Source organism: Archocentrus centrarchus, chromosome 24 (genome assembly GCF_007364275.1).
Source record: "Archocentrus centrarchus isolate MPI-CPG fArcCen1 chromosome 24, fArcCen1, whole genome shotgun sequence".
In the NCBI taxonomy this organism is placed as follows: domain Eukaryota; kingdom Metazoa; phylum Chordata; class Actinopteri; order Cichliformes; family Cichlidae; genus Archocentrus; species Archocentrus centrarchus.
In genome coordinates, this window is record NC_044369.1 from 1,528,551 (window position 1) to 1,541,112 (window position 12,562).

Genomic DNA, 12,562 nt, shown 5'->3' on the forward strand with positions numbered 1-12,562 from the left:
ACCATTTATTCTCTTTAATTTATCTTTTTTTACAGTTCGTACCTTTAAAGATCAAAAACTGGTTTGTTTTCAGCACAGAGGAAAACCACGAGTCCACGAGCCTTCTGTTTACAAGTCCTGCTTCGCTTGCGTGATCCATCAAAACACACCAGAGTCAGCCTGAAACATGTTCCAGCTCCCCCGAGACCTAACAAAAACCCCAGGGCGAGGCGGCGGGGCTCGCAGACGGCGTGTAAGGCAACACTCCTCCTCGCCATCAACAAACGATGCGGTCTGCTCAGTGTGGCGTGACTAATTCAGCTCACATTCCTCCAGTTACAAAGGCTGATGGAGGGACGTGGAGTCCCACAACTGCTGCCACACCACCATTAATGTATCCCCATCAGAAACAAGATATGTATGAACTCTGCTGCTCCATCATCATCACCAGCACCACCAGCAGCAGCAGCGAGGAGAAAGTTAGATGCTGCTGCAGGCTGGAACGCTTTGTCATGGTTTGCTTTTTGGAGCAATATCTGAGCCAATCAGTGCCTCTGTGAGCAGGTCTGGAGTTCAGCCACACAGTAACAGTCTTCTAATTATCTGAAATATGCATAGCAAGTTATGGAAACTTTAAATTGGCAGATTTTTGAAGGGAGTCTTGGAGAAATGCTAAGTTTTCTGTCCAATGGGCGAACTCCACCATCCTGGACTGCAGGTGGCAGATGTAGTCCTTGCTCTTTGAGCTACAGCGTGTTGGCACCACCGCTCCGAGGTCGACAGAAGTTCTTTGGATCTCCTGAGCAGAACGAGCACTACACTGCTGTCAGCTGCAGCCCACCACTGTCTGCTCGACCGTGATGAGACAGGCTCGAGACATCGAGAACTCCAACAACAGTGACCTGACATCCGGTCTGGAGGGAAACAGGACAGGAAGGACCGGGGCGAGCTAGTTATCAGCGACGGGGGTTTGAAAATAAAATCACGGGGAATGAAAAATTACATTTTTTAACACCAAATATACCTGTGCAGCCCACCAAAGTAAAGTCTACTAGTGGGAAACGGTCAGGTTTCTTTCAGAATAAAACCTGTCAATGAGGTGATGGAGCACTCACAGGTACACATTTCAGGATTCAACACCCTCGCCTCTCATTCACTTCCAATGAGGTGGCGTTAAACAGTCGAACTGAATTGTGGATGCTTTGCTTTGCTCGCTGTGCCACATTTTAGTAACATTTAAAGCAATCTGATTATCGGGGTGACTGATGGTTCATACAGCTCTGAAACACAGGCATGGTCACAGTTTAGCCTCGCCCATTACTGTGCTCGGTTTGGACTGTTTCCTGAATGTTTCCTGACATTTAGACTCGGACTGGTCTGGACTTTATCTCATTTTAAAAGATTAGTAAATAAGTTAGCAGGAACATCCCTAATCAGCATCCTCAGGCAGGTAACATTATGGTTATTAAGGTGAATCAACTGTTCTGACTCAATCTGTGGCTCCAACTTCTAACCATGAGATAAGCTGTTGGATTTATGCAGAGCTGAGGCGATGATGAGGCATCAGCAGAGACGCCATCGAGACAAAAGAGAAGAAAGCAACAGAAACAAAGAAGTTAGAGCGATGCTGGAGTTTCAGGACAACGACAAAACACCATCTGAGGTCAGAACAGGACGACGTGGACCTGCAGATAAACTCAGCATTTAAAGGAGGAATTCCCTCAGATTTCTATGGGAAAAATTAAAGGGGGTTCCCATAAAAGCTCTTTGCACTTGAGTTATCTTAAAGGTCTGGTCGGAGATAAATCTGCACAACTTTTCAACTGATGTGCACCATTTACCAGCAGCTGCTAGAAAACTGAAAGCTGAAGAGCCAAAACGGTGACGTGTCAGCCTGTGCTGTTACTTCATTCAGTTTAACTCGAATACATCCTCTGATTCTGCACACTCAAAGCGTTTCAGGATATTCCAAGAATTCCTGGACCGGGAACTAGACAGCTTCACTCCTTCCCCTCCTCCAGCTGCTTCCTCCACAGGGTGACAATGTAAGGAAAACACCAGCAGGAGAGGTGCTCACAGAGAGAAATTACACCCAGCATGAACATTTAAAGCCAGCCTGCTGCTGAAGCCGTCTCATGCTCTGAATCCTCCGCCTCCTCGTGTCTACAAGGGCATTTAAAGTGGATAAAGATGCACATAAACAGCTTATCCCGAATAAGACACTTGACCAAGAGCCCGAGCACAGAGGATGGATGTTCTGCAGCCAGAAAGCAACTTTATCCAGCCAGACTTTTTACTTAAGACCCAAAGAAAGCGAGATATCATCCAACTAATCCAAAAACCAGGTGTAACTTTATTTAAACAGCACCTTTGGAAAGGTGCACCTTTGGCAGACAAGCAAAAGCAGAAATGCAAACAGAAAGCTGAACATTAGGGGGGGAGACACTGTGAACAATTAGAAAAAAGAAGAAGCAGAACTTCACATCTTTTTCTGATACGTGGCTCAAAGGTTACGGCAGCCTGAGTCTGAGTGAAAACACCTGTTTATCAGGCTGTTTCAGTCAGGTACAGCTGCAAACTGTGTCACTGAGAATACAGCTAACATGCATGCTCATACTGCAATAAAACGCATCAGTCACTGTGCGATTAACATGCTCTGATCCACAGGTTTGTTTAAAGCCGCTGGACCACTGCACGTTTAAAAGCAGGCCATGGTGAAGAGGACCTTGATCCGTGAACTTCCTGTGCCTCTGAACTCGGGAAGGGCAGCTCACTTTACAACAAGTGTCATTTCCTGTTGTGACATAATGAAATATATGGCAATCTGACCGTAAACCAAAAACCAAAGTCCCTTCAGACATCAGGAGTTTGCTGCTGAAGAGGCCTCCACCCAAACTAACCTCAGAGCTCTATCAGTGGCCCCGAGGCTTTAAAACTTCACACGTGTGTGCGTATGCAATATGGAGCATATTGCATACGCACACACGTGTGCGTATGCAATATGGAGCATTATAAAAGCAAAAAGAAAAGAGTAATTCACAGTTTTTGCATTTTGGATCATTTCCATAAAAGTGATTTCAAAGCAGCTCGAGCTCAGGACACACAACAAACACTGAGTACTCTTATATAACCATGCAACACAGATAAAACCACAGCAGAGGCTGCGCTTGCTCCCCCTCTGCAGCCACACTTTCCTGAAGATGCCACATTATCTTTCATCATCGCTCAAGCAATAATATCACGAAGGCCGACCCCACCACCCACTCTGCCTTTTGTTTCTTATGCAAAGCGTGTCCTTTGGTGGTTCTTCCCAGGCTCGGCAGCAGGATGCCGAGTGTGCCATGAGCAGGCCGCAGCCTGTGACATATCGGTGCACAGACACACAGCCTCCCGTGTCGTGTACGCACCACTGAACCCTCATCTCAGCTGCCAGCCTCTTTCCCCTTTTAACTCCCTCTAATGTAACGAGGCTTGTGATAAATGCTCCATCACCATCTCACGCTGGGCCGAAGCTCCTCCGAAAAAGCCGGCATGTTGAATCGCCTTTCCTTTCAGCCACACACGCTGGGTGCGAGCAGCGAGTCATCGCTTTTTAGGATACGGGAGATACTTATCTTTAATTCGGCGTGTGTGTAAATCACCAGAAAACTATCCCACTGCTTAATCTCGCTGTTTCAGCTTCTTACTCTGCGTCCTGCCACGACAAACCCCTCATCGGGAGGCAATGGCAGCACATTAAAAAGTTGAAGCTGTATTGAAATAAGGTGAAGCACAGTTTTTGTTGTGTAAGCAGAATTTAAGAGAATGTCCTAATTATTCTAAATCTGTATAGCAGAGCGTAATTTCTGCACATCCCTCCTTTGGTCGTTAGAGAAACTTTAAACGGTCAGGTTTTTAAAGGCAGTCCGGCGTCAACTTCTATCAACAAAGCTACACAAACCCGAGCACGAATATTAAATTATTATAAAAATAAAGATGGTGGGTGCTGTTAAATTTAACCAGTAAATTTCGGTGGTTCCCCCGTCAGCTTCCAGCGCAGTGTTGACGGTTTGGTTCCGCTGTGTTTGGACAGCCTCCCCGGGCTGCTGGCTGCTAGCACCGGGACGCTGTTCCTGCGCTGTAGCCCATCAGCTAGCTAACATCCCAGGCTGGAAGAGATAAAACCTCCCGGTGCATGTCGGTACGACCTACCTGGTCTCAGAGGGAAGTCCCGGTACTCCTCAGCTTGTTTTATGGAAGCAGCTTTTTTTTTTTTTTTTAATTCCCAGAAAAGGAAGCGCTCGTCCGCAGCCTCAGCCGTGCCGGGTGTCTCCAGATGATCCGTGTTCGCTCCGGCGGTCTGGCCCACGGTCTCCCCGCCCAGCAGCCTCCGACTCCCGCAGCAATCCTGGGAAATTGGCCCCGTGACGTCACAGGCCGTGTAAATAATCTCCGGTGGGTCGCCCGCAGGGGGCGCTGTCCAGACCGGAGGGTTTCTTTCTGACCTGAAAAATGTTATAAACAAAAAAGTTACATTTTCTACAACTGCAGGACATTTTCTGTCCCACCCATGAATTTAAAAATAATCCACGCACAAAACACTAAACCTTACCTGAGACAAAATGTAAACCTGCCTGTTCAAGTAGCTCCAAAATATTAAAATAAAAAATATATATTATTATCACACACAAGGCATTTCCCCTAGTCCTAATGTCCATCCATCCGTTCACTTCCGCTTATCCTGTTCAGGGTCGCAGTTGGGCTGGAGCCTATCCCAGCTGACAGGGAGAGAGGCAGGGTACCCCCTGTACAGGTCGCCAGCCTGCAGGGCCAACACAGAGAGTCAGACAACCATCCACACTCATATTCATGCTGTGATTCACACCTATGGGCAATTTAGAGTTTCCAATTAACCTAACCCCAGCAAGTGCATGTCTTTGGACTGTGGGAGGAAACCAGAGTCCCTGGAGAAAACCCACGCAGACACGGGGAGAACATGCAAACTCCACACAGAGAGAGAGGGAGGGGCCCGGGCCGCGGTGGAGTCAAACCCAGGCCTCCCAGATGGTATTCTAACTGTGAGGCAGCAGCTCTAACCACTGCACCACCGTGCAGCCCTAGTCCCAATTTAAATTAAAAAAAAAATCACATATGACAGCTGAGATATGAATCCACGTTTTCTGTTTTGATTTTGTTGACACGTCTCTTATAATTGTTAAACAGTTTTGTTATATTAAACATATTTTAAAGAACAGTAATTATAAACTGCAGAGTGGCTCTCACATCATATGTGCGACCCTGTTACTGAGACCCAACAGAGACGTGACACTGCCGCCGGACCAAAGCTCCGTCCTCTCTGATGGGTTTTTCACTCTTTTCTGGCCACACTGAGTGTGTCTCTGTTACCCAGATTACCAAAAGCAGACGGATTCATTTCAAACCGTCCTTCCTTTATTTCTAGAACTACATTCATCCCTGACTTTCACACTTCATTAGCCTCCACAGCTGCATCTGTCTGAAAACACTCATATCAGCACTGATTTGTTACCATGTTACCACAAAACAAACATTACAAACATGTTTTAGTTTAGTTTAGTTTCCTTTAGTTTATTTGGTTAATCGTGCCTTACAAAAGGATAACATTACATGGCATAAGAAACCAGGACTGTACCAATAAGTGTAAACACTTATTTCCATTGTGGTCCCAGAAAACAACAAAGAAGAAAAGCAGACATGCACAGTAACAAAAACTAAATTAAAGTATTTCTCTCTTGATACAACAACTGATTCAAAAAATACCTTTTTATAGCTTTATTAAAATGAGTCAAATCACTTATAAAATGCAACTCTGAGGGAAGTCTATTCCACACCAGGATGTCAGCATAACAAAAACTAGATTTACTGAAAGACTTGATCCTAGGTATCTGCAAGGATGATGCACTAGATCTGGTATTAATTGAATGAAGATTATTAATAAAATTAAAGCCTTTGGCCAAAATAGTTAGTGCAGTGCCATTCAAAATTTTAAAAACAAAATTAAGCTTCAGCTGAGCAACATGCATACCTACAGGTAACATACCTGCCTGACAAAATTCATTAGCACCAATATGCCTTCAGGCTGGTGCCTTCAAGATATACTGAATGAATTTATCCTGGGATACCTGCAGTCTATTCTGAAGCTTTTCTGATATTACCATGAAATACTGGCATCGTCATAATGACTCTGAATAAGAGACAACACCAACATTCTCTTTGTTGTTCGGGTCACATGATTTACACGCCAATAAAGAAACCTTAACACAGCACTGGATTTTTAAAATTATTCTATCCACAATGCTTTCTCCATTCAGATATTGATCCAAAATTAAGCCCAAATACCTGATACATGAGCTACAACTAATTTTACCACAGGTACATTGCACCTGTATGGAGTTTATTTCGTCACATTTTCTTTCTGATACAAAGAGAATTGACTCTGTTTTTCCATAATGTAGGAGAGCCTATTGTCAAGTAGCCATTCTCTGATTGATTCCATTTCTTTTGAAAACCTTGGATAACCTCAACACTTTCATCTGCCACAATAAGCGCCGTGTCATCTGCATATGAAAGCAACTTAGGAGACACAGCTGAGGCAATTTGGTTTATATAAACTAAAAATAACAGCAGACCAAGAAGAGCTCCTTGGGGTACCCCACAAGTAATATAAACTGAAAGCCACAGAAGACATTCCAGTCAGAGAGGTAGTGGTACAGTTGTTTATACACCACTTTTTCAAGTAATTTAGATATGGTAGAAAGAATTGACACAGGTCTGTAATTACCAGGATCTGTTTTTTAATTTTTCTTATGTAGTGGAATAACCCTTGCCATCTTTAAATCATCTGGAATTTGACCTAAAGACAGATTTAAAATATAGGCAAGGGGCTCTGAGATTATCTTAGATTATCTTAGATTATCTTAGTGCCATCTTTAACAAATTTAGGCGATAACTGATCCAAACCAGTAGCCTTACTCAAATACATCCCCCATAGACACCTGAGAAAGACAAAAACCATCCACCACACTATTAAAAATTGTTGAACTGTATTAACAATTGTTGAAAAATTGTTGAATTGTTCTGCTGTATTTACCAGTGCTCTAAACAGGAAGCCACAGTTATAAAAAAAAAAAAAAAAACTCATTAAACTTGTTACATACTTTTACAAGATCATAGCAAACTCCATCACTCATATCAAGACCAACAATGCCGAACCTCATTTTTAGTTACTATACCAACATGTATCAAAATATTCCACAACTTTTTGGGTTCACTGTGATATTCAGTCATTTTAGAATCAATATAATCAAACTTTGCTGCTTTTTTCTTGTACTGAACAGTGTTACTGTTTGTAAGGTTTGAAGTCCTTCTGAACTTCTTATAAGCATTTTTCCTTTGATGTATCAGATGTAAAATCTCTCCTGTCATCCCAGATTCAGTATTACCCTTAACGCCAACAAACGGTGATATTTTATCCACAGCAAGCCGGGTACACGTCATCACAAGCATGAATCTCTGCCCAATCAATACTAAGAAGAAGATTTTCAAGGTTTTCCTTACTATAATTTTTTGATGAGCTGCCTGTAATAGTTTCATGTTTATTCACTGTGTTTCTGGTCTGTTTCCATATACAATAAATTCATAAATTATTGCTAATAGAACAGTTGAGAACACCAGAATCTTTAATTGTATCTCAAACTGATACAAAGATGAGTTCAATTATTGTAGCTGAACAGGGTTCATTTATTATCTGAGTCAAATCAAACAATGATAAAAACCGAGACACTGAGCACAGCAAAGCACAGGATTTACCATTAAAATCAACATTAAAATCCCCCATAATTACACATTCAAACGTATCCAAGGTGACGGCGTTCAGACACGAACATTCACGTTTAACAAAAAAGTTATTTTTGTGAAGCGGCCTGTCGCACACGCCAAGCACCAAACTTAACTGCAGCCAGACTGACTGAAGACATCACTGTGATAAAAGCAACATCTTTATATGTTAAAAACATATCAAATAACATTTCTGTGAGTATTATCTGTCACATTTATGAATGAATGAATACAACCCTGTTACTCTAATTTTAACCCTGTTACCATATGATTTTTAATAAAATAACCGTGAGCTGAGTCTTCAGTATGAGGGTGAGTATCTTTAACTTTATTCAACAGTATTTTTAAAATCTGCAGTATTGGTAAGACGGTGGCACCAAGCAAAGCTCACAGCTACTAAACTGTCTCACAAAAGTGTCCCTTTGATTCCGGAGCTGGAAAATCCCATTTTTGGTGGTTTATTATGTATTGTTCTTAAATCCATAACAGCAAATAATAAAATAAAGGGTCAATACTTTAATTTTAAATAGTTTTTGAAGCCTAAACTGTCCTCTAATTGTAGAATGACCCTCTGACATTGGCATGCACCCCTGAAATCAGCTCCTGAATCAGAGGGTGGATTCATTCAGACTAATAACAGAAAAACAGCTGTTGGGGTTTTTTTCTGATTCCAGATATTAAAGCGATGCATTCAAACCCAAAATGCAGGCTGAGGTGCGCATCACGCAGAGGTCTGGTCTGCTGAGCAGCCGCTGTAATGTGAAGGATCGGTCTCTGGCAGAAGCAGAAAAATCACTTTGAGTTGTTGGCATTTTAAATAAGAGTGTGAAGAAGAAGCTGGATGTTGTTTGTGTCCAGTGTAAAATGAAGAGGACCCAGGATGGAGCCCTGAGGCGCCCACGTTCTGTATTAAAGATGGACGTAGTCACTGTGACGTCACTCACTGGTTTCTGGAAGCCTTTTTCATTAGTTTATTCACCACTGATTGGGCAGAAGGAGCCTTTTTTATTTGTCTCATAACTGAGAGCTCAGCGGTTTGAATTAGTGGAGGGGAAGTGCAGCATCCACTTTAAGCATGAATAAAATTCAAATGGATGATTCATAAAAATAATTCATCCTCCGTAGAGAAGTTATGACAGGGAAAACTACCCATAGAGACCAAAACCATCTTATAGGGACTACAGTGACTGTATCAAAACAGCTTTTTACAGTCGCTGTGACTGACAAAGGGGCGCCCTGCAGGGCTGAAAAATGAAGCTGCAGTTCCTCTAACGTCCATGTGAAGCTGACTCCAAACTTTACAGCAGAAATACACACATTTACAGCCTGCTGCACAAACAGCTTCGGCCTGTGTGGATAGTTTTCCCCTCCATAACTCAGCCAGCTGGATTCTGTAGTTATGACACAGGCGGCTGTAGCTGCTGGCTGTCTGCCAGGCTTCACCTCAGCTAACTGGAGTCCCTGAACTGGACGTCTGCACCGTGTCTGTGCTGTTGGAGCCATTTGGAGCATTTTTAATGCAATTATGTGTTTTTGGCACTTGAGCGCTGGCTTCATTGTTTGTGGGTGCTCGGAGGAACCCCGTCTCTGTGCTCGGAGGAACCTCGTCTCTGTGCTCGGAGGAACCCCGTCTCTGTGCTCGGAGGAACCTCGTCTCTGTGCTCGGAGGAACCCCGTCTCTGTGCTCGGAGGAACCCCGTCTCTGTGCTCGGAGGAACCTCGTCTCTGTGCTCGGAGGAACCCCGTCTCTGTGCTCGGAGGAACCTCGTCTCTGTGCTCGGAGGAACCCCGTCTCTGTGCTCGGAGGAACCCCGTCTCTGTGCTCGGAGGAACCTCGTCTCTGTGCTCGGAGGAACCTCGTCTCTGTGCTCGGAGGAACCCCGTCTCTGTGCTCGGAGGAACCCCGTCTCTGTGCTCGGAGGAACCTCGTCTCTGTGCTCGGAGGAACCCCGTCTCTGTGCTCGGAGGAACCCCGTCTCTGTGCTCGGAGGAACCCCGTCTCTGTGCTCGGAGGAACCCCGTCTCTGTGCTCGGAGGAACCTCGTCTCTTGTATAATTAAAGCAACATTTGACACTTTTTAGGATCAAAAACATAAGAAAAACAACACTTGTTGACCTTTTGGATTGAACATTGTTAAAGACAAAAGAGCAGCCTTCAGCCGAGTGCTTCACTTAAACCAACGGCTCACACAGGCTGAACTGCTTTCTTTCATGCCGGCTCTTTGCCGGGCTCTGCTGTAATAATCATCTCCACTCCTCACACACTCACGCCTGTTGTTGTGTGACTCTGAGCTCCAGGAAGGATTAACAGGGATAATGTCAAAGACGACAACAATGGTGCTAATCTCTGTCTGCTGCCACACTCACGGCACAGACTCTCAGATAAAACACACCTGATCATCGATAATTGATTGAAACAATAATACTGCAGACGTGAGATGGAGATGCTGCTGTTTGGGTTTGCTGAGGGGAAGCTTGGTCACAGCTCGAGTTGAGCTTAGATTTGTTTTTGGATCTTTTAATTTTTGTCTTTTTACTGTTTAAAATAAACACAAATCACCAAAAAGGCTTACATTTCAAACCTCGTGTTGTTTTTGTCTCGTTGTTGTCACTTGATGTCTCTGTTGTGGTACTTTTTGTTGTGATTGACCTTTTTTGTTGATATTGTGTCTGTTTGTGTTTATTTTTCTCTGTTTTCCCCTCATAATATTTCCTGTTTGTTTTTTGTAATGTGATTTCTGTCAAATCTTTTTTTGTGCTGTTTGTGTTTGTTTTGTGTGTTTGTGTCTGTTTCATGTTTTTGTGGTAACATTTCATTTTTTCATTGTTTGTGTCTTTAAGCTAGTTTTGTGTTACTTTGTTGTGGTTTGATGTCTTGCTGTAGATACTCTGTATATTTATTTGATCTTTTATTTGTTTTGTACCGTTTTGGTTACTTTGCTTGTTTTTATTTCATATGTTTTTCTTTGTGATCTTATTTTTGACTTTTTGGTTTCTTTTTGTGTTTCTTTGTTGATACTTAGTGTATTTCTGTTCTTTTTGTGTTTCTTTGAAGTGGCGTCGTGTCCTTTGTTGTGATTTGTATCTATTTGTGGGTCCTTTTCTGCCTCCTGTGGTGGGACCTGGGGTCTCCTGGGTCGTGCGGCGTGGATTTCCTGCGGGTGCTCCGGCTTCCTCCCACAGTCCACAGACGTGCCTGTTAGACAAAGCATTTAAAAGTGCTCTGCAGATTTGTGTGACTTCCAGTCTGAAGTGCTGTGAGGGGTCAGCAGGAGCAGAAAAACACCTGAAACAATCAAAACAGCCTCAGATGTGATTTAAAAGCTGTGAAAAGGATCCAGAAAACAAACCGAGGTCGATCTCATCTTCTTAAAGGGAATCATCATGAGGGCTTCTACTTCCATAAACAGTTCATTCATATTTAATGCTCTGATACTGTAAAGGCTTCACCGTAAGTAGGAGGACAAAACACCGCTGAGGAGTCATGAATGTTTTAGTGTCTGGTAACAAAACCCTGGAGAGCCGGTCGCTCTGCAGCAGGCTGAGAGCAGCGCTGATGCAGATGCAGCAGGAGGTCTTCAACAAACAGCAGCTGAGCCTGTGTTTGTGTTTCAGGTGTGTAACTGCTGCAGGGAGTTACACAGTCCCGTGTGAGGGCACGCTCAGTAGCTCCACGTTTTTCACCCGCTAATCAAGTTAAAAGCAGCAAACCAACAACTTGTTAGCACCTTTCAGCTGCTCCCAGACTCAAACCCTGCAGATCCCACTGAAGGTGTGAAGCTTTGGTTTATACATGAGCTGAGGTGGGTTACCTGGGACTGCATCAGTTTGTTGGTGAGATCAGAAACATGTGCACGGCATTCTTTACCGTTCCAAGATTGGCTGAAATCGGACATTTCACACATTTTACATCCTAAAGCTAAATTTTAATTTTCTGGGTCCAACTCCAAACGATACCTGAGGAGCAACCGGGCACTGCTAACACCTGACCTGCAGTAAAGCATGAGGGTGGCAGCCTCACGTGGGTCTGAAATGATTCATGCAGGTTCATACAGAGAAGTTCAAGCACCTGAGTCAGGGACAACAGGTGAGCTCTCAGCATCAAAATGACCCAGATCAAAGAACCAAGACCGGAGAAGCTTCTGGACAAGGTCCAGCCAACGTTGGGAGGTATTTTCAACAAGAAGCTGAACTCACTTCTGCTCAATATTGTCTTTCTTAGCTTGTTGGTGCAGCTCTCCACAACAGACCCAGTTCCTCACGTGGCTCCTTGGGAAAATGAATTGCCCACCCCGATGTACAGGGGACCTGAAGAGGGCAGCTCACTCTCCCCATCCAGCAGGAAGAGTTGGATCAACTGCCTGAATGCAGGCACAAAAAGCTTTTACAGACGTATCCGAGAAGACTGGGAGCTGCAGCTTCTGCCAAAGGGACTTCCACAACGTTCTAAAGAAAGGGTCTGAATACCTGCGCATACTTTACTCATTCTAAAAACACACAGAGGGTTTCGACTGGACCTCGATGGAGGAAGAGTTCTGAGTACTTTCTGAATCTGAGGAACATGGAACACATTCATGAACTGACTGAACCATTTATCATTCGAGACGAGCACACCTCACATAACATTCAGGAATCAGTCACAACACTAAAACCACTGACATGTGAAGGCTGCTGGGACACTTTGGCTCCTGGAGTTCATGTCGATGACAGCTACCATCCTCACGCCTCA

At 43.8% G+C, this 12,562-nt stretch overlaps 1 protein-coding gene across 5 annotated transcripts in view; it reads right to left on the reverse strand.

Moving 5' to 3' along the window:
- Positions 1 to 4,352, reverse strand: part of myo6a (myosin VIa) — a 150,240-nt gene extending 145,888 nt beyond the window's left edge. For all 5 annotated transcript variants that reach the window (XM_030721419.1, XM_030721418.1, XM_030721417.1 and 2 more), the window contains exon 1: positions 4,171 to 4,352. The gene's annotated coding sequence lies outside the window, so the exon portion shown is untranslated. The remainder of the gene's footprint in view (positions 1 to 4,170) is intronic.
- Between the last annotated feature and the right edge of the window lie 8,210 nt (positions 4,353 to 12,562).